The following is a 21,506-nucleotide window of genomic DNA, read 5'->3' as shown; positions in this document are numbered from 1 at the left end:
CACTGTCTTATTCCACTTTTTGTTGCTATAACAAGATACCATAGGCTGGGTAATTTATAAAGAAAAGAAGTGTATTTCTTACAGCTCTGGATGCTGAGAAACTCAAGAGCAAGGTGCAGCATCTGGTGAGGACCTTCTTGCTGCATCATGACATGGCAAAGGGCATCATATGGCGAGAGGGTGAGATCATGCATGTCAGCTCTGGTCTCTCTTCCACTTCTATTGAAGCCATAAATCCCACCATGGGGACCCCACGCTGACGACCTTATTTAATCCCAATGACTTCCCAAAGGCCCCACCTCCAATCAACAGATGAATTTGGGGATTAAGCTTCCAACACATGAAATTTGAGGAACATGTTCAAACCATAGTAGCCACCAACAGGAAACTAAGTAAATGATTGTATAGTAATATCAGGTAAAATTATAGAACAGTGAAGACAAATCAAGTAACATACATTGGCATGCAACAGTGAAATGGGGAAATGTCAATTGCAAAAGAATAGATACATTTATCTAAACACTTTCATACACGAATTAAAAATATAGATGGCGATGGCTATCTTTACCTATCTATAGCCCAACTTCAAAACAGTGATTACTGCTTCAAAACAGGGAAAACTGATGAGAACAAGTGGGAGTTATCTCAAAATAAATAAATAAATAAATATATATATATATAGGCCAGGCACTGTGGCTCACACCTGTAATCCCAGCACTTTGGGAGGCCGAGACGAGCAGATCACAAGGTCAGGAGATCGAGACCATCCTGGCTAACATGGTGAAACTCTGTCTCTACTAAAAATACAAAAAAATTAGCCAGGCATGGTGGTGGGCGCCTGTATTCCCAGCTACTCGGGAGGCTGAGGCAGGAGAATGGCGTGAACCTGGGAGGTGGAGCTTGCAGTGAGCCGAGGTCGTGCCACTGCACTCCAGCCTGGGCGACAGAGTGAGACTCCATCTCCAAAAAAAATTAATAACAAATAAATATATATATGCAAATATGCAAATAGGGCAAAATCTTAAAATGTTTAATTCTGATGGTGGGTATAGAGTCATTATTGTGTTTTTCTACTTTTCTATGTTTATAATGTTTTTCATTAAAAATAAAAACTTTAGAAATTAGATGACCGTAGCACAGGGTCTACCTGTAATGGTCTTTCCAGTGCAAGCCCTTGATAAATCAAATCTATTCATTTTGGAAGCCGGACAGATGTGCTTGTTAGGGGATCTCAGTGGATGAGAACACAGCAGGCCGTGCTGCTGCCGGGAGGCAGAGCTGATGCTTCTTGAGGGCTTGCTGCAAGTCAGCCTACCAGCTAGGCCTGCATTTTAGTATCTCTTGACAGTCCCGGGAGAATGTGATAGGAGGGTGTTGCGACTTCCCCTTATCTGATAGATAAGGAGCCTTAGAAGATAAGCTCCTGGTGCATCACAGCCAGAAAGAGAGGCAGCTCGCCCTCAATCCAAATTCAAGATTCTCCAGATGATTTTCAAAAGACAATCTGCTTGTGCAAAAAGGAGCTCAGTAGAAACTGCCCCAAAAGATTGCAGTGTGAAGTCTTACAGGAGTGAAATTCAGATCAATTCACTCCCCATCCTTTCATCCAAATCACACACCCTCTTCAACAGGGAGGCTGGAGGAGGACAGAAGGCAGAATGCAAAATATCTATACATGCATGCTTTTTATTGTGCACTTCTAAATTAATAGGCTTTACTTTTCTAGAGTAGGTTTAGGTTTATAGGAAACTGAGCTGATAGTACAAGAGAGTTCCCACTGATCTAGTTCCTAGTTTGTAGTCTGTCTGCTCTAACAAACCTGTTGCACTTAGGATCTAAAACGAAATATAAAATCAAAATACAACCCTCCCAGATGACAGTGGTCTCCAAATTTTCAGGTGCCCTGCGTTTGTTCCTCAGCCTCCCCATGGTTGGCTTGGGTCCATCTGGAGAGTTCTGGCTCCTGGGTTGTGAATGCAAGGGAGAGGTGTGGCAGTCAAGACTAGCCACTAAAATCATCCCCAAGTACAAGCCAAGTTCTTAAAATCTCAGTACCTGGCAGTAGAGGGCTGGGGGATTAACCGGCCTTTGAAGATTAAATATCACAGCACATTGCATCTCAGCAGCATCTGTCTAGGCAGAGGGGCTTTGGCATTAAACAGACCCAGCAACCTAGGCCATTGCAGAGAAGACAGACGCATGACCAGGTTCTATTCCAGCTCCAGACCCAAAACCAGAGCAGCCACGGAATAACCCAGCGGGCCCCAGTGTCCCCAGTGAGGGGCTGACCGCAGGGTGACCCACGTAAGACACCTCCAATTCACAACGGGGCCTCATGACAGCGCCGCACCTTCTAAACTATGGGTTACCAGAAACTAAGTTAAATTACTGTGTCTAGGAACTGGGAACATCACACAACAAAATCACACAGCTCTGAGACCTCTATGGAGTGATGAAATGTCACTGGTAAACTAAGATGTGCCTGTTACTAAACATATTTAGTGTACAGATGTGCTTGTACACTAAACAGATTTCAAATCAAGGGTAAGAACTCTCGACAGCTTTCTGTGCCGTACCCAATTCCATCAAAAGCCGGCCTCAGGCATCTGTCGGGGGCCTAGGAGAGACACCAAGTCCTTGAGTCTGAAGGGCACTTTCCAGTCACCTGCTTGGGGATGGCCTTGACTCCACCATGAGTGAGGCTGTAGCTACTCCATCCTGCCATCATCTGTAATGACAGTATTTAACCTGGAGGTGGGTTCCTTTAATTCCTATTATTCCAATGTTTGTGGGAACCCAGCTGTCCTTTGCAATCTTAACTTTAATTTTCTTGTCTTCATTTTTTTTTTTTCTTTTTGAGACAGCGTCTCACTGTGTTGCCCAGGCTGGAGTGCAGTGGCGCGATCTCGGTTCACTGCAACCTCCACCTCCCGGGTTCAAGTGATTCTATTGCCTCAGCCTCCCAAGAAGCTGGGATTACAGGCATGTGCCACCACACCCAGCTAATTTTGTATTTTTAGTAGAAACGGGGGTCTCACCATATTGGTCAGGCTGGTCTCGAACTCCTGATCTCAAGCCATCCACCCACCTTGGCCTCCCAAAGTGCTGGGATTACAGGCGTGAGCCACCACTCCCAGCCTTGTCTTGTTTTCTTAAGAAGAAATATTTTTCCCATCTGGGGCATTTTAAACTATCGCGCTAACCTCATGGTGAGAGAATCTCTTGCAGGCTTCCCTGGGAGTTGCCCCCAGGTGTGTGTGCCTGTCCTCAGTGTATCCTGCTCCTAGGACGCTATGCTGTGCAGCAGCCCCACAGCCTCAAGGCCCCTACAGCATGAAGAATGAAGCCCAAACACCAGGCGGGAAGGCTGTTCTCGCTTCTGCAAAGCCTGGTCAAACCCTACAGTGAGATCATTCATCCCAGAAATCTTCCTCCCGGGAACTTCTCAGCCCTTGAGATTCGGATGCCAGGGGCTGCCTGGGGACCTGGGAATCACTCAACTTGAAATACCCACAAGTGAAACAGGGGCTCAGCCAAGGTTGAGAACTGGCGACATCTTTTACGTGGCGTTGTCACGTTCTCAGGAGCAGAGACACGTCTCATCCTTGGGCCTCCCTCCTGGAACGCTTCCCAGCTGATCTCACAGTCCAGCCCCACCAACTTCTCAGGACCCGGTGCAGACCACATCCGGGGAGCACCCTCCGTGAGCACTCTGTCAGGAAGCCTTCTCCTCCATCCTCTGCTGAGTGTGAGTGGAGGACAACTCTCCAACCTCCCGCATGCTGCACGGATGAATGTGAGTGTCCACACGTCCCCCGGCCTGGACCAACACCGACAAACACACACTATGGCTCGCCTCGTGTCAGCCCTTCCCTTGAAGGAGGCTCCTGGCAAAAAGGCAGGGATGATAGGACAGACTGGGGGTTCCACAGATCAAAACTACACAGGCCAAGCACCAAAGCAGGTGCCGTCCAGGTACCGGGTCACCTTGCTTCACCCTCTCACAGACGTCCTGGAACAAAAGGTCTGCAGCAGATAGTCTGTGGGCTGTGCCACAAAGACGCTAGAGATGGGCAGACAGGACCTCTGAGTGTGAAGAGAATTTGAGCACTGGAAGGATCTAGGTAAGGACAAGCCAAGGAATTAACCGAACAGCTACTTCTTTCCAGACAGCAAGAATGCAGTGAATTCTCATACACCAATGCAGCAGCACTCTCCGGTATTACAAGACATGACTTTTCTTGGTTTACCTTCCAATCCATGCTTTTTTTTTTGAGATGGAGCTTCACTCTTGTCGCCCAGGCTGCAGTGCAGTGGCATGATCTTGGCTCATTGCAACCTCCACCTCCCAGGTTCAAGCGATTCTCCTGCCTCAGCCTCCCAAGTAGCTGGGATTACAGGCACCTGCCACCACATCCGGCTAATTTTTGTATTTTTTAGTAGAGACAGGATTTCACCATGTTGGCCAGGCTGGTTATGAACTCCTGACCTCAAGTGATCTGCCCGCCTTGGCCTCCCAAAGTGCTGAGATTACAGGCATGAGCCACCACGCCCGGCCCACACTTCTAAAAGTAATCAATATTCACAACAGTGGCAGGTAGCATCTAGGGACCATTTGAAAACACTGATAAAAGATCAACTGAGGCACAATAAGATGCATTGTTAGTTTGAGCAAACAGTGATTTATGAAATCGGGAAACACCAAACTGAAGGTATTTGGTTGGTGCAAAAGTAATTGCGGGTTTTGCCATTTCTTTAAATGGCAAAAACTGCAATTACTTTTGCAGCAACCTAATAGTTTTGGGCTCCACCCCAGAGGTGGAAGGGGAAAGCTTTATGGGGTGAACACACACGCAAGGCAAAGGAGACACTTGGTTGGTTATAATGATATGGTCGCCATACTGGCTTATCCCATTGGAAAGTCCCTAGTTGAAGTTAATTGACAGCTTCTAATCGGCTAAGCTCGTGTTTCATTTTTCTTTAATATAGGCATTTATCAGAAATAGCTCAAGTTAGGTTTCACTCAGGTGTTGCACATCTAGCAAGGCTGAGGTCACTTATGAAGTCTGATGGCTTTGCTTAGGATTCTTTAGGCCTGTTTTCCTTTTTAACAATATAAAATAATTCATGTGACTCCAAAATATGTACATACATAAGTCTACACAGAATGTGTATAAAACCAAGCCGGGTGTGGTGGCTCATGCCTATAATCCTAGCCACTTTGGGAGGCTGAGGCGGGTGGATCACCTGAGGTCAGGAGTTCAAGATCAGCCTGGTCAACATGGTGAAACCCCATGTCTACTAAAAATTTAAAAATTAGCCAGGTGTGCGGGCAGGTGCCTATAATCCCACCTCCTCGGGAGGCTAAGGCAGGAGAACCGCTTGAACCCAGGGGGCAGAGGTTGCAATGAGCTGAGATCGTACTACCGCAGCGGCTCCAGCCTGGGTGGAAGAATAAGACTCCATCTCAAAAAAAAGGAGAATGTGTGTAAAACTAGATACTGGTTTTTGCATATCTCAGCGGTAGAACTGTGATTTGTTTTATATTCATAACAATATTTAGTGAGAGTAAATTTTCAGAAAACTAAATTAAAATGTTTCCATTTTATAGAAATCATTTAGATTAAAATTTTGAGGCCAGGAGTTCAAGGCTGCAGTGCTCTGTGACCCCACCTGTGACTAGCCTTTCCAGCCTGGACATAATAGCAAGACCCCATCTCTTTTGTAAAAAGATATAATACTCATGAATTTTAACTTGTCTTTTGCCTTTGAGCAGTTAATTTGGAATATTTTAGTAGATATCATTTTTGGAATCATGAAAAATGTTTAATGCTAAATTTATTTCAATTTATACTTTTATCAAAATACATCCAAATTTTTTCTGTATTAGTCCATTTTCATAGACATCCAAATTTTGTATACATTGAATATATTGAATTTCTAATCATTTAGAATATTACTCTCAATGGAACACTGATTGTGCAAAATGCTAGGCTAGAACAACGTAGTGGTAATTTTGCTGAATAGAAGCAGGACAAATATATTTTCTGGCATATATAATAATGAATGACATTTATATTTATTACTTATCCAAATGTCACTGTGCATCAATGAGATGCCCAAGTGTGCAACAGAACAGTTAAACTCAGCCGTGTCTGGTGTATCATCAGCTTTCAATCGCATGAAATAGTCAATTCCCACATGATTTACATTTTGCCATCACGAAGGGATGTCTGTGAAAGCAGAAGAAACTATGATCTAACTGTGTGCTAGCTGGGTGTGTACCTAACTTTCAAATAGGAAACACGTCACGTGGGCTTCTGCTGGTGCTCCTTGCCCAGACCCCAAATAGTAGGGACCGGCTGGCGAGAGGTGGGCACTGAGGCACGTGTTGCCTGTTCCTGACCTCCAAGGTCACAGCAGAGCCCACGCTCAAAGGGGTCTCCAAAGAGGCAAGGAGCTGGGACGCTCCCAGGTGCCAGGAGGAAGCAGCTATTTCCCCCAGGACAAGGGTCAGATGGCCCTCGTCCTCCCGGGGTGCCTGCTGTCGCTGGCAGGGGGTGCATTAGTCAGCTCTGCTGCCATAACAGAATACCACGGCTGGGGCTATGACAGCAGAAATGTATGTGCTCACATTCTGGGGACTGGGCGTCCAAGATCAAGGTGCAGGACAATCCGGCTCCCGGTGAGAGTTCTTCCTGGCTCGTAGACGGCCAACTTCTAGCTGCTCTCAGCACGGCCTTGTCTTTTTGCACCTGCGGGGAGAGAGTGAGCCTTCTGTTTTCTCTTCTTCTAGGTGCACTGTATTGGTCCGGATTCTCCAAGGAGACAGCATCACCAGGAAATGTCTACAGACACATGCGGGTGGGCTTGTCAGGGGGCTGACAGAGTCCCCGCGATGACAGAGGCTGAAAAGACCTGCGATGGGTTGTCTGCAGGCTGGAGTCCCTTGAGGCTGAGAGCGAGACTCAGTCCAGGTCCTAAGCCTCAGAACTGGGGAAGGCGATGGTGTAAGTCACTCCGAAGCCAAAGGCCAGAGAACCTGAGGGGAAGGGGCTGCCTGGGGATCTGGGGATCATTCAGCTTGAAATGCCCCCAAGTGAAACAGGGACCCAGCCAAGGTTGAAAACTGGCGACACCTTTTACATCTTACTGGCCGCTGGTCAAGTCCTGAAGTCCAAAAGCTTTGGAGTTGTCCAAAGACAGGAGAGGATGAGTGTGTCCAGCCCAGCAGCTCCATGCCCTCGCCCCTTCTCTTCATTGTTCTCTCTGGACCCCCAGCATGTTGGATGGGCCCACCCATATCCAGGGCAGATCCCTACCTCCAGTCCCCTCAGACTTATGTGCTAATCCCCTCCAGAAACCCCACACAGACACGCCCACAATAACACTTTACCGGGCTCCCAGGTGTTCCTTAGTCCAGTCAAAAGGACACCAAAGATCACCCCTCAGGGCACTAATCCCATCGGATTAATCAGATTAATCCCTGTGGCCTCGTTTAACCAGGATCACTGCCTTAGAGGCCCCATCCTCAAAGACAGTTGCGATGGGGGTCACAGCTTCCACGGAGGAATCTTGAGGGGATACAATCTAGTCCACAACACCTGGGAAGGCCAAGCTCTGATCCTGAGACCCTGGGCCTGGGAGGCCTCCTCGGGGCAGCAGCAGTGGGGTGATGGGACTGTCCCCCATGGCTGCCCATGGGTTGAACAAGGTGGCAGACTTCACCACTCAGCCCCATCTGTGGCACGCTGACCATGTAACCAAAAGGAGGAAACAACTGCTAGGATTTCCAACACAATGATTCTCACCTGGCACAAGGGAAGCCCTCATAATATGCCACTGTCCTGCCAGCTCCCTTCCCTGACCTCACACAAGGAGAAGGAGTGCCCAAGAAAGGCGTCAACCTCAAGAATGCAGGGGCCACGGTGGGCCACACGTGCTTTCTCTTGTTACTTTATTTACTTAAAAGAAACAGCCGCCGGGCGCAGTGGCTCACACCTGTAATCCCAGCACTTTGGGAGGCCAAGGCGAGTGGATCACAAGGTCAGGAGTTCGAGACCAGCCTGGCCAATATGGTGAAACTCCATCTCTACTAAAAATATAAAAATTAGCCAGGCTTGGTGGCGGGCACCTGTAGTCCCAGCTACTCTGGAGTCTGAAGCAGGAGAATCGCTTGAACCCGGGAGGCAGAGGTTGCAGTGAGCCGAGATCGCACCATTGTACTCCAGCCTGGGCAACAGAGCGAGACTCTACAGAGCGAGACTGTGTCTCAAAAAAAAAAAAAAAAAAAGAGAGAAAGAAAAAGAAAAAGAAACACTGTGAGCAGCATCTTCCGGTACTTCCAATGGCCTCTTGGGAAATGCTCCTGAGAGGGGAATAACCCTCAGGGCACATGTACCCCCTAAAGGCACTCCCCCACGAGAGAACAGTCAGACTGCCACCCAGGAAGGCTGCATAGTTAATGCCAGGGCAATGCCTGCCTCCTGTAGGTGCACAGTCCAGCCCAGCATGCCAGGGCAGGCAACAGCAGGTACACACACAGTGATCAAGTCCTGTGTGAGAACGTGATCAAAAATGCATGAGCACAGCAAATTCACACTCCTTCAAAGACACTCTCGTGGGCTGCATTTCAAAGTGCTCTGGCCTCCGGGGCCACTGGGCTGCTGGAGGCTGAGAAGTGGGCATCCCGGCCAACACTCAACCCTGTCGCTGTGCCCTGTCGTCTCTGAGCAGGGAGAGGCAGAACACCTTGTTTGATGAAGTGTCTTATAAATCTATTACATTTATTTTTTCAAGCTACTGGTCTTTTGTAGACTATAAAATACTGGACTATTGGAGTCAATAACCATAAAAGGAAAATCTGTCTCACCCCTCATGGAGGACAAGATGAAATGGAAGAGAGAAATTGATTCCAGTACAGGTTTCTCCTTCTGGCTGGGATCACTGCTGGAAGGTGTCTGCTGTGACCCTGCCTGCTTTTGGAGCAGATGTAAAGGATGAAGCTCCTGGGTGCCTCCAGGCAGGGTGGCTGCTGGCCTGGCCTCAGGATTGGCACCACTGCATGTGGTCCAGGTGTGAGTTCACCCTGCTGGAATATCCTGACTGTCCAGCACACAAAGCTAATACTGTTTTGAACCCTCTTCTTTGATGAACCAGGCGAATGTCCCCCTAGGAAAGATTCTTTCACATCTACAAGCTAGGAGGACTTCCACTACAACAATTTTAACTTCTGCCCAAAGAGTCGACTATTCCAGAACACGCTGAAACCTACCCAAGTGCACTGGCATGAAGAGTGTCCTCCCAAAATTCATCTTCACCCAAACCTCAGAATGAGATCTTCTTTGAGAACATTTGCAGATGTAATTAGTCAAGATGAGATCATATAAGGAGTGTGGGCCCTAAATCCAATGTCAGGTGCCTTTATAAGGAGGGGAAATGATACAGAGGCAAAGACAGGGAAGTGACCAGGTGAAGACTGAGGCAGAGACGGGAGTGATGTGGCCACAAGCCAAGGAACACCCGAGGCTTCAAGAGGGGAGGAAGGACCCTCCTCTAGAGCCTTTGAAGTGAGCACAGCCCTGCCGATGCCTTGATTTCAGACTTCTGATCTCCAGAACTGTGGGAGCAAGTTTCTGTTGCTGTGAGCCACTAGTTTGCTTCCATCTGTTTCAGCAGCCATGAAAACCCAATACACCAGGGCTTCACACTTATGGAAGTGGCACCACTAAAAACTGCTGTTGATGTATTTGTCTTTGGATGATATGTAGGCTTTAAGTTTCATCCTGATATCTTTGCAGAAGGAGGAAACAATCATGGTAGTCATCGCCATTAACAAAGGTGCTTAGAAGCCACTGATTTAACACAGTATCTGTGACTGGAAACAGTCATTAAGAACACAGGACCAGGCACAGTGGTTCACACCTGTAATCCCAGTACTTCGGGAGGCTGAGGCGGGAGGATCGTTTGAGTCCAAGAGTTTGAGACCAGCCAGACAACAGGGCAACATTGTGAGACCTCATTTCTATAAAAAATCAAAAATCAGGCCGGGTGTGGTGGCTCAAGCCTGTAATCCCAGCACTTTAGGAGGCCGAGGCAGGCGGATTACGAGGTCAAGAGTTCGAGACCAGCCTGGCCAACATGGTGAAACCCCGTCTCTACTAAAAATACAAAAATTAGCTGGGTGTGGTGGCACACGCCTGTCATCCCAGCTACTTGGAAGGCTGAAGCACGAGAATCACCTGAACCCAGGAGGCGGAGTTTGCAGTGAGCCAAGATTGCGCCACTGGACTCCAGCCTGGTGACAGAGTGAGACTCTGTCTCAAAAAAAAAAAAAAATCAAAAATTAGCTGAGTGTAGTGATGCATGCCTGTGGTCTCAGCTATTGGGAGGCTGAGGCAGGAGAATTGCTTGAGTCTAGAAGTCAAGGCTGCAGTGAGCTGTGACTGCACCACTGCTCTCAGCTTGGGCAACAGAGTGTGATCCTGTCTCAAAAGAAAAAAAAAGAACACAAGCTTTGGTGGGGGGGGCACACAGGATTAGATTCCAATGCTAGGGCTCCCTCAGGGAGTAGCTTGGACACAGTAAACACACCCAGCTTTGTGTTCATCATTTCTTCTGCCTGGAATTCTCTCCTTGTCTCCCTCTCCTCCTCTCCCAGTTTACATGTCATGCTCTCAGATAAGCCTTCCCCGGTTACCTTTATGCAGCTACAAAACACACACACGGTCGCTTATCTGCATTTACCAGAGCAAGGGATTTTGTTAAATCTGTGCCTTATCTATTTTGTGTGTCGCTCCCAGGAGGGCAAGAGACAAACCCCATCGTCTTCGCCAGTGCTTCCTCGGCACCTAGTCCAACTCAGCACAAGTATGAAGAACGGATAAATGAGCAGCAGCAGGTTCCTGGATGGGCATGGGAACAACACAGCTGAGCATGACAGGTCACCCCAGGAAATGCAAAGCTGATGAAACCTGAGCCACGAGGTGGCGTCAATGGGAAACCAAGGCTGCTGCTGGGTGGTCCTGTGGACACTGAAGCAGGAAAGTGAGTCCGTAAAGAGAGCAGGAGGAAGGAAAGAAAAAGAGGGAGAGGAGGGGGAGAAATAGACCAAGGCTGGAGAAAGAGAAGTGGGGACAAAAAAGGCAGAGGGGCAGAAACAGACAGACAGAGGCAGAGAGAGAGAGACAGAGACATCGCTTCCAGCCAAGATGGAGGAAGGGAAACTGGATTTAGCATCCTAACTGAAACCACCCAAAATATATTCAAAATATGTAAAAAGAAAAATAACATATATTTTCAAAGTATAGGACAGGATGCACAGGAGAGAGGAAATAATGAGGTGAGCCCTATGATGACTCCCAGCTTTCTGCCTCCTCAGGGTTTCCAGACCATGCTGCAAGCAAGGTCCACCCAGGCAAACTCCCAGAGTGGAGGCGATGGGGCTGAGAACACAGGAAGGCCAAGGTAGCTCCAGTTTGTGGGACAAAACCAGGAGAGGAGAGAATGGAACAGAGCCTAGTAGAGATGTGTTCCCTTATTCAGAATAAGATGGATGCAAGCATGTAACAAACCACCTTAGGCCAGAGAAAGAACCACCCAAAAGGACTGGCAGAAACAATACACATCAATTACATAGGCCAGGAACAGTGTCTGTTCCCACCTCACCACTCCTGGGGCAGTGAACATACAGAAGGGTTTTGCCTCACTTAATGGGAAATAATCAGACATAGGCTGAACACTGCCATCATCCCACCCAACGAATATTCAAAGCAAGACCCAAAAGGATCAAGCTGTTTCTAAGTAACTTAACTAAATCCCCCTGCAAAAAAGCTCAAGAATATGTGCAGAAATCCAAAACACACAGGTCCAACAAGATTAAATTCATATTTTATAACGTTTAGCAATAGAAAATTCAATTAATAAAACAATGAAAAATTATCACACATGCAAAGAAGAAAATATGACCCATAATAAGGAAAATAATCAATCAAAACTAAGCAAAAATACCAATGTTATAATTAGCAGACAAAGCATTCAAATCATATTAACTGTATTCTGTATGTTCAAAAAAGTAAGTGGCAACATGGAAAAAAATTAAACTTCCAAAGATAAAAACTACAGTATCTGAAGTGAAAAATACCCTGAATAGAATTAATGGCAAATTACACATCACACAAAAAGATTTGTGAACTTGAAGCCAGAGCAATAGAAACTGCCTAAAATGAAATACACGAAGAAAATAATAATAACACCAACAAATTATAATAAAAGAACAGAGTATCAGGGAACCATGAAACAATGTCAAGCAGCCTGATATGTACATAGTTGGAGTTTCTAAAAAAAGAGGGGGGAACAGAACAAATATTTCTATTTTTGGCCAAAAGTTATTCAAATTTGATGACAACTATAAACTCCCAGCTTCACGAAGCTCAATGTAACCTAAGCACAAGAACCATAAAGAAAATTACACCAAGGCACAACATAACAAAATGGCTCAAAACCAAAAGAAAAAATCTTAAAAGCAGACTAGGGAAGGGAGACATGTTACATCCAGAAAACAAACTTAAGAACGACAGCAGATTTCTTGATGGAAATGATTCAAGTGAGCAGAGAGTGGATTGACATCTTTAAACGAAAAAAGTCAAACTAGAATTATATAAGCAGTGAATATATCTTTCAGAAATGAAGACTTTTCAGACATATAGTAGCCAAAAGAATTCACGACCAGGAGATCTGTCCTACAAGAAATGTTAATGGAAATTCTTGAGGCAGAAGAAAATGATACCAGATAAAAATATGAATTACACAAAAGAGTGAAGACGATCAGAAATGGTAAACCATGAGGCTAAATATGCAAGTTTTTCTTATTTAAACCCCTTTAAGACAACTGACTAAGCAGGAAAAAAATGTATCATGGGGTTTACAAGACATATAGAAGAAAAATATACAACAATAGCACAAAGGTTGGGGTGGGAAAATGGAAGCACATTATTGTAAAGTTCTTACGCTTACATGAACTGGTATAATACTACTTGATGATAAAAGTGTAGTAAGATAAAGATTTATGCTATAAACCCTAAACCAACCATTGAAAGAACAAAACAAAGAGTAATCACAGATAAACCAATAAAGATAAATGGAATCATAAAATTCTATTAATCTAAAAGAAGACAGAAAAAGAAGAAAAGCAGAAGAATGTAACAAAAAGAAAATAAATAGTAACATGACAGATTTAAATCAAACCATTATCAATTTTTCCATTAAATGTGACCCAACTCTAAGCTTTCTATAAGAAATGCACTTTAAACCAATAAGCCAATTCAAAAATAGGCAAAGAATTTGAATAGACATTTCTCCAAATAAAATATGCAAATCGCAAATAAGCACATGAAAAAAACATCCAACAGCATTAGTCATTTGGGGAATGCAAATCAAAACAACGAGATACCACTTTATATCTACTAAGAGGGCAATAACAATAATGATAATAATAAGTGGAAAATGACACATTTGGTGAGTATGTAGAGAAACTGGAACCTCATGCACTGCTAGTAGAAATGTAAATGGCGTGGCCACTATGGAAAATAGGATAGCAGTTTTCCAGAAGTTTAAATAGAGAGTAACATCTGATCCAGCAATTCCACTCCTAGTTATAAATCCAAAAGAATAGAGAGTAGGGACTTAAACAGAACTTTGTACATGAATGTTCATGGCAACAGTATTCATAAGCACCAAAAGGTGGAAACAACCCTTTCACCTGTCCATCAACTGATGAATGAATAAATAGAATGTGGTCTATCCATACAGTGGAATAAAACTCAGTCTTAAAAAGGAAGGAAATTCTGACACATGCTACAACATGCACAAGCTTTGAAAACATTATGCTAAATAAGCCAGACACAGTAGGAGACATCTTATATGATTCTACTTATATGAGGTACCTAGAATAGCCAAATTCATAAAGCCAGAAAGTAGACTGGTGGTTACCAGAGGCCAGAAAGAGAGGGGAGAGGAACTATTGTTTAATGGGCACAGAGATTTTGTGAAAAATGACAAAAAAAGTTTTGGGTATAGATAGAGTGGTGGTTACACAATGTTGTGAATGTAGTTAATACCACTGAGTCGTACACTCATGAATGGTTAAGATGGTAGATATTATGCTATGCACATTTTACAACAATTTAAAAAGTCTTTAAAAAGAACTACGCTTTAAAAATAAAGACAAATACAAGTAAAAAGTAACTGGATACAAAAAAGTATACTTAGTATTAATTTGGCCAGGCGCAGTGACTTACACCTGTAATCCCAGCACTTTGGGAGGCCGAGGCAGGTGGATCACTTGAGCCCAAGAGTTCAAGACCAGCCTGGCCAACATGGTGAAACACTGTCTCTACTAAAAATACAAAAATTAGTTGGGAGTGGTGGTGCACGCCTGTAATCCCAGCTACTCAGGAGGCTGAGGTATGAGAGTCACTTGAATCTGGGAGGCAGGGGTTGCAGTGAGCTGAGGTTGAACCACTGCACTCCAGCCTGGGTGACAGAATGAGACTTTGTCTAAAATGAATGAATGAATAAGATAAATAAAAGAATAAGTTAATATTAATCAAAAGAAAACTGGAGGATTATATTTTTTTCCAGAAAGCTGGATAAAAGGAAACATCCCAATGCCTTCTGTGATGCCAGTATTACCCCAATACAAATAAGAAAACAGACCAACATTCTTTATGAACACAGATGCAAAAAGTCAAAATAAAACAGCAAATCAAATCCAACAATATGTAAAAAGGATATTTCACAACCAAGTGTGATTTTGATCAGGAACTGATCAAATTTAACATTTGGTTCAACATTTGAAATTAACTGTTGATTTAACATTTGAAAATCAAAGCATACTAACAAACCATATTAACAAACAGAAGCTAAAAGCCCTATGAGTAGCTCAATAGTTGCAGAAAAAGCATTTCATAAAATCTAACACAGATTTGGGATAAAATCCCTCAGCAAAGCAGAACTGGAAGGGAGTCTCCTTAGCCTGAGAAAAGGCATCTCTGAAAAACCCATAGCGTCCACTGTATTTACATGGGAAGACTGAGAACCTCCTCCCTAAGATCAAGGACAAGGCTGGGGCGTCCACTCTCACACTTCTCCTAAGCAAGACAAGAAAAATACATAAAATGCATCCAGAGTGAGATGGAAGAAATAAAACCATCCTTGTTTGCAGAAGACATGATTGTCCCTGTAGAAAATCCATTGGAATCCTTGAAAAAACTACCAGAACAAGTGATTTTTAGCAAGACTGAAGAAGGCAATAGAAATATACAGCAATCAATTATATGTCTATGTAATTGCAATGAATGATTAGAAGTTGAAATGTTAAAACAACTCTGTTTACAAATGCCAACAGAAAATAAGACATGCTTAGGAGAAAATCTTGGCGAAAGATGTGAAAGATTTACACACTGAAAACAACAAAACACTGCTGCAAGAAACTAAAGATGACTCGATAACCAAGGTGCCACCTTGTGAAGCGAGTCTCAAAGTCCACCTTCATGCAAACCTCTGCTGGCCAATTAAGGTTACAGGACTTCCAGGCAGAGGACTTCCCAGAAGCTGACAACCAGCCTTCACGCTGTAACCTGCCTGCCACTTGGGAATGACAAGCATCTTGCTGAATTTCCCGGGGACAAATGTCATTATCTTCACTTTGCACTTGCAGAAAAACGTGACTCAGAAGCAAACAGCTCTGGGCATCCTTATTCTAGGTGGACCCACGACTACATCTTACTCCAGATGTGCCCACCAACACCTTGTTATTTATCAGAACAAACCACGGGGCACAGAATATGGGCTTTCCTTTGAACGGAGCCTACCTGCTGGCGTTTTTTATCAAGAGGTACAGGATAGAAGGAACGAGAACAGAGGGAGTGGTTTCCAAAGAAAAATGTGGAGGAGGTGACAAGCTTTGTTAATTTATGGTCTGGGCAGTTAAAACAGCTTTTCCTACCAGGGTAGGAGCAGAGGGAAAGCAAGAAAACACGAAGTTCCTTACCCTGTGCCCATCTAACAATGCTTTGTACAAGAAGTCGACAGTGAAAGTCTAGGTTGCAAAGAAAAAAAGAAAACAAACCCCCACATACAAAGTTCAGTTTCTAATGAAAATAGATACAGGCTTCTAGAAAACATCTACAGATGGCATTTTTTTGAGGAGGGCGGTGGGGATGGCATGTTTGAACAAACCTGTCAATCCACGTAAACCACACCACATTAGCCCACACACCAATGTGGATCAAATGAATTTCAGCTCAGGAACTTACACTTTTAGGAAGTGCTGAAGCTACAACCCAAGAAGGATAGAATTTTTACCAGCCACCACTCTTAAATATACCACTGGAGAGGAAGCAAAAATTCACGGGGCAAGGTCAGACCATCGGACAGTCCCTCCCCTCCACCAACGCCCAAGAGGCACAACCCCGTCTGGCTGTCCAGTGTATTTCTGGCCACAAAGCAAGCTTCCACTTCCATGTGGCAAATCAGCCTTACCCCTGCTTGAAATCACACACAAAAAACAGCAGCAAAGGGATTTCATTTTTAATGCATATAAACACAAGGACAAACAGGAGAGGAGAAGCTGGGAAAGAAACCAGAGATGGCAGAAGATCCGTGAGTGCAACTGCTGCCGAGGGGAGGTCTGGAGAAGCCGACCAACTTGCAACACAGGAAGGCCCAGGAACTGAATTTCAGGTTCCTCCTGCTGAGCTGAAGGCAGGAAGCCTGATACAAAGTTTGTTAATAAGGTAGCACTTGGATCCCCTCAATACAGCCAGCTCCTCTCTCTCCACTACATCACTCTCATGTGCAAAGAAGCCACTGGGTAGCAAGTGGCACATGGCCTTTAAGAATGGCAATGACAGCTGGGCACGGTGACGTGTGCCTGCAGACCCAGCTGCTTGGGAGGGAGAGCAAGACAGGAGGATCGCTGGAGCCCAGGAGTTCAGGGCCAATTTGGGCAACATAATGAGACTCTAAAAAAACAAACAAACAAAAAAACACACAAAAAAGGCAATGGTCATATGACAATTCAGGATCTCAGAAGAAGGAAGCCAAGGTCAGAATCTCATCTTGACAACCCCAGTGTCAGAGAAAACCAATCGGAGTGGCCACCGGCAAGAGGAAAGGGTAGGTGCCATAGGCAGGAAAGGAAGCAGCAGAGGCCTCCAAGCAAGGCGCCCGCTCATGGTGAAACACTGCAATTCCCTACATCCAAAGCAACCGTGACACCGCATGCACAACGGAACCAGGACAACAAAGAGCTGCAGGTGTGGGGACATGCCCAGGAATCCTCAATCCTGGACACTGTCAGAGCCACCTGGGGAGCAATAAGAGGTTCAGGTTCCCAGCTCCCCCAACCCAGATCTACTGAATCCGAATCTCCAAGGGGACAAGTGGGAAGAATATGTATTTTAGCAAGAAACCTACGATTCCAAGGGGCCACCTGGATGAAGCATCATGGGTGTGTCCAACCTTGCTGGAGGGGCAGGGCCCTGCAGCAACCCTGCCAGGGGGTCCCTCTCTATCCCCGTCTCCCCCTCATAGAGGACGGCTGTGATAACAAGTGTTTTCTCTCCTGAGGAGGAACAGAAATCTGCTTCCCAGCAAGTTCCAGAGGCTGGGGTCTTTTCCTTCCACAAGGCAGCAACTTCTTTAGGAAAAAAAAAAAAAAAAAATCCCTCCAAACCTGGTCCTACTCCAGGTTCCCATGCCTGTAAGTAGCACCACTATCCATCTGCTAGGAAGAGATTGTTCTCAGGGCTCCTGAGTTTCTACACACAGAGCAAAAACAGTGCCTGTCTTTGTTCAGATGATCTTTTCAAATGTGCTTATAGATGGAACAGCCCTGAAGATGGATTTGTTTCTTGGGAATACCACGACAAAGTACCACAAACTGGAATTGAAGCAAAAACAGCAGAAATGTATCATCTCACAGCTCTGGAGGCCAGAAGTCCAAGATCATGGTGTGGGCAGGGTTGGTTCCTTCTGAGGCTGTGAGGAAGCATCTGCTCCAGGCCTGTCCCCCGGCTTCAGATGCGTGGCCTCAGGCATTCCTTGGCTGGTAGGTGACCATCTTCTCCCCATGTCTTCACACAGTCTTCCCTCCATGTCTGTGTCTGAGTTCCTCCTTCTGATAAGGATGCCAGTCATTCTGGATCTGGACCCATCCTAACATCTCATTTCAACTTGATCATCTGCAAAGTCCCTATTTCCAAAGAAGGTCTCATTCTCAGGTCAAGGGGTTAGGACTTCAACATCTTTTATGGGGAGCAGGGATGCAAGTTAACCCGTAACGGAAGATATGGTGTTTCCCTCTGGGGCAAACGGCAGACAGGCTCACTGTCTAGCATAAAATATTTCGCTTCCCTAAGCTCAATGTTTCTCTCCCACAGCACGCCCCATCATGCATGCAGGCATCGTCCATGCCTCTCTGCATCACGGTGTGGGAATCAGGGCTCAGTAAACCAGCATGAAAACCCTGAGGCTCTGTCTAATGCTACTGGTGTGAGTAATAAACTCCTTCATCTCTGACCCAGGAGTCTTGTGTCTTCATAAAACTCTGGTGAGCTCACTTGTTAGCCAGCCAGGAGGGGAAATCTCAGAGCCTTCAAGGCTCTTGACAGTTTTGATGAGGAGGATGGGATACTCCCACAGGCATGTCTTTCTGGAAGAGGAAATAAAGAGGCTCTGCAGGCTGGGCTCCAGGATACGAGAACCCTCCCTGGATCGGGTAGCAAATGTTCTCGTCCAAGTGATGGAGGGACAAGAGGCAAGGGTGCTGGAGTTTCGAGGCTGAGGATGAGACCCTGGATGGAACAGGCTGCCCGACTGGTGCTGTGGGTGAGACTCACTCCCCACCGGGTGAGCAGAGAGGGGCTCCTATCAGGACAATGAGGCAGTACAACCCGCAGTCCCAGCTGTGAGGCCACAGGGCTGCAGCTGCTAGGCCAAGACTCTGGCATGCTTTAGAACAGTGTCAGCGAGGAGGCGCTTGCTTTTCAATGCAAAGCTCTAAGCAAACAGAAAACAGCAGCCCTTCATCTGGCTGTGCCCTGAGTAACCGCGACACTGCTAGAAATCACTACATCAATGCATGTGGCTCACAGGCACAAGGCCACTCTCCCTCTGCTCCCATGGATCCCTGACACCCCTCTACCCTGACTGCAGCTGCTGTAAGGAGAGAGATGACTCGGGGCAGGTGGCTCCATCCCCAAGGAACCCCAAAGACCACCCACGCCCACCCAGCATGCTGGGAAACTTCAGGGAGGGGAAGAGCTCCAGCTTTTAGGGCTCTGTTGGAGACAGGTGCCCAAGTCACAACCCCACCTGATCTCATGGTGGGAGATGGTACCTAGACCCAGCTGATGAGGCCAAGTTTATGGGGGAGAGGGAAGCTAATGTAACCTCGTCGGGGGAGAGGTTGGACCATGTCAATAAACTGGTTTTGTGGCCTCCACATCCAAAAGAACATGGGAAGGGGTGTGGTCTACGCCTGTACTTCCCCATTTCACACGGGCCACGAAGGACGCTCCTGACTTGGGAGCGCTAACTAGAGCCCCTGGGCTACAACCCTGATGACTCCATTAAGCTGCCCATCTCTGAGATTACCGACTGGGCAGAGGGAGACAGCCCCTCCCTGGCGGTGCCTGGACTTGCCTGGCATGGTTTCCAGGCACCCACCTGTCACTATGCTCTTTTTGAAACTGAGCATCTGATCCATGGAGGGAGGCCTTGTGATTTTCAGGCTTGATATTCCCATTTTGGGGTGGGCCAGCTCTGACTCAATGGCCCACAAGATAGGAAAGGCCCCACAAGCCTCGCTGGTCAAACAGCCATGGTCTATTCTACACTGAGGTCAGGCTGCACACAGAGGCATCCTGGCCCCCACGAAAAGCAGTGGCTCTCGCATCCATCACTTGAAACAATGTCGCTGGCTTCATGGGGCCCTCGATTCAGAGTTTGCCCCTGAATGTCGGGGCTGGGTTCACTGATGGTTCAACTATACTGAAGCCCAATGATACCCACTGGGCTGCAGTGGCTGCTCAACCTCAGGGCTAGCTCTGTAGAACTGCAGGTGCACACGGCCACGCCACTTAGCGGGCAGGACTCAGGGCCCTTCTCAAACCTGTGGCCAACTCTCCCCCTGATGAACTTGGTTATGTTTTTACTGACTCACAGGCAACTGCTGGCAGCAACCTCACTGTCTGGTCTGCCGCTTGGAACAGTCAGATTAAAGACGTCCTTCTTTGGGGCCACACGTTCTGGCAAGTCACGGCGGCTGATTGAACATTCTGGGTCAGCACGTAGATGCCTGAGCTAAGAGTCCATTTGTTCTTTGATGAGACTGAATAAGACCAAGCTGTTGACTGGGACTGCACTGCCCAGAGGCCACCACTACTATCCAGATGCACCATCATACCAGAGAGCACCCCATCCACCACTGCCTGGGCACAAAGCTAAACATTCTGTTCCTCACGCAGAGGCCACCTCTGCATGCCAGACTTGTGACTCCTGCCCACAGCTGTCCCGTCTGCCCCCCACCATGAGGGCAGGCCCATTGCTCCTGCCTCCTCTCAGCCAATCAACCATCTCAAAATGTGGTGCTTTCCCCACCAGGGGTACCGGTGGGGGCCTCACCAACACTGAGACCATTATAGGCTACCATGATACTGTCCCAATACAATCAGCCAGCACTGGCCACACTGTTATGGTTGTTGAAACTCATCTGTAGCATGTCTTCAACTTTCCAGACCATCCATACTCAATGATGGTGTACCTTGTATCACAAAAGCCACTTGCCAGCAGGCAGAGCATTGAGACACTCAAGGGACTGTCTACCCTCCCTACTCTCCACCCTTCCTACCCTCACCTCCTTCTGGTCCTTAGTAGAAAGGTCTGATCACTATATATGGCTAATCCAGGAAGGAATCATCTCCTCTTGGCCACATCCTGAGTAATGTCCAGAAAGAGAAGGATGGGGATTATATAGACCAACTGTGAAAACTCAAGGTTCCACCCTGACCATTCTTGGGCATGAAGCTTCTTTCTTCCCTCTAGCAGCGAGCCCAGGCTAGTCTGGTTGGTGCAGCCTCCAGGTGACTACCCAGCCAAACGGGGACCTGGAGGGTTCAAATCTCATTCCAGTTCAGCCACCTGGATTCTCCTGTTGACTGACATGGTCCTGGGTTGCAAGGACAACACACACTTGGGAGAGTGCACTGCTGACCATGTCCTTCCACAGTGACCCATATGGGACAAAGCGGATACAACGGGTCCTCCAGTTTTATAAAAATGCCTCTTGCACTTGACCCTTCAGAATGAAAGTCTGGGTGCAAGGAAGGGACAATCGAGGAAGAAGGTGAAGTTGCAGCTATTGTCACGAGACACCAATTTGGGGGGTGGGTGGGGAAAGAACAGCAACCCCAGAGCCTGGAGAGGGAGGGGGACATTAACAG

The 21,506-nt window shown here is 46.4% G+C and overlaps 1 protein-coding gene across 3 annotated transcripts in view; it reads right to left on the bottom strand.

Moving 5' to 3' along the window:
• The window catches only part of SHANK2 (SH3 and multiple ankyrin repeat domains 2), a 694,542-nt gene that overhangs the window by 606,706 nt on the left and 66,330 nt on the right, over positions 1-21,506 (bottom strand). The window contains exon 3 of one of the 3 annotated variants that reach the window (XM_054524157.1): positions 6,635-6,755. The exons of the other annotated variants lie outside the window; for them this stretch is intronic. The gene's annotated coding sequence lies outside the window, so the exon portion shown is untranslated. The remainder of the gene's footprint in view (positions 1-6,634; positions 6,756-21,506) is intronic. 3 annotated transcript variants of the gene reach the window in all.

Source organism: Pongo abelii, chromosome 9, assembly GCF_028885655.2.
Source record: "Pongo abelii isolate AG06213 chromosome 9, NHGRI_mPonAbe1-v2.0_pri, whole genome shotgun sequence".
Lineage (NCBI taxonomy): Eukaryota > Metazoa > Chordata > Mammalia > Primates > Hominidae > Pongo > Pongo abelii.
Note: the sequence above shows the minus strand (reverse complement) of the source record. Positions and strands in the feature narration are given on the sequence as shown.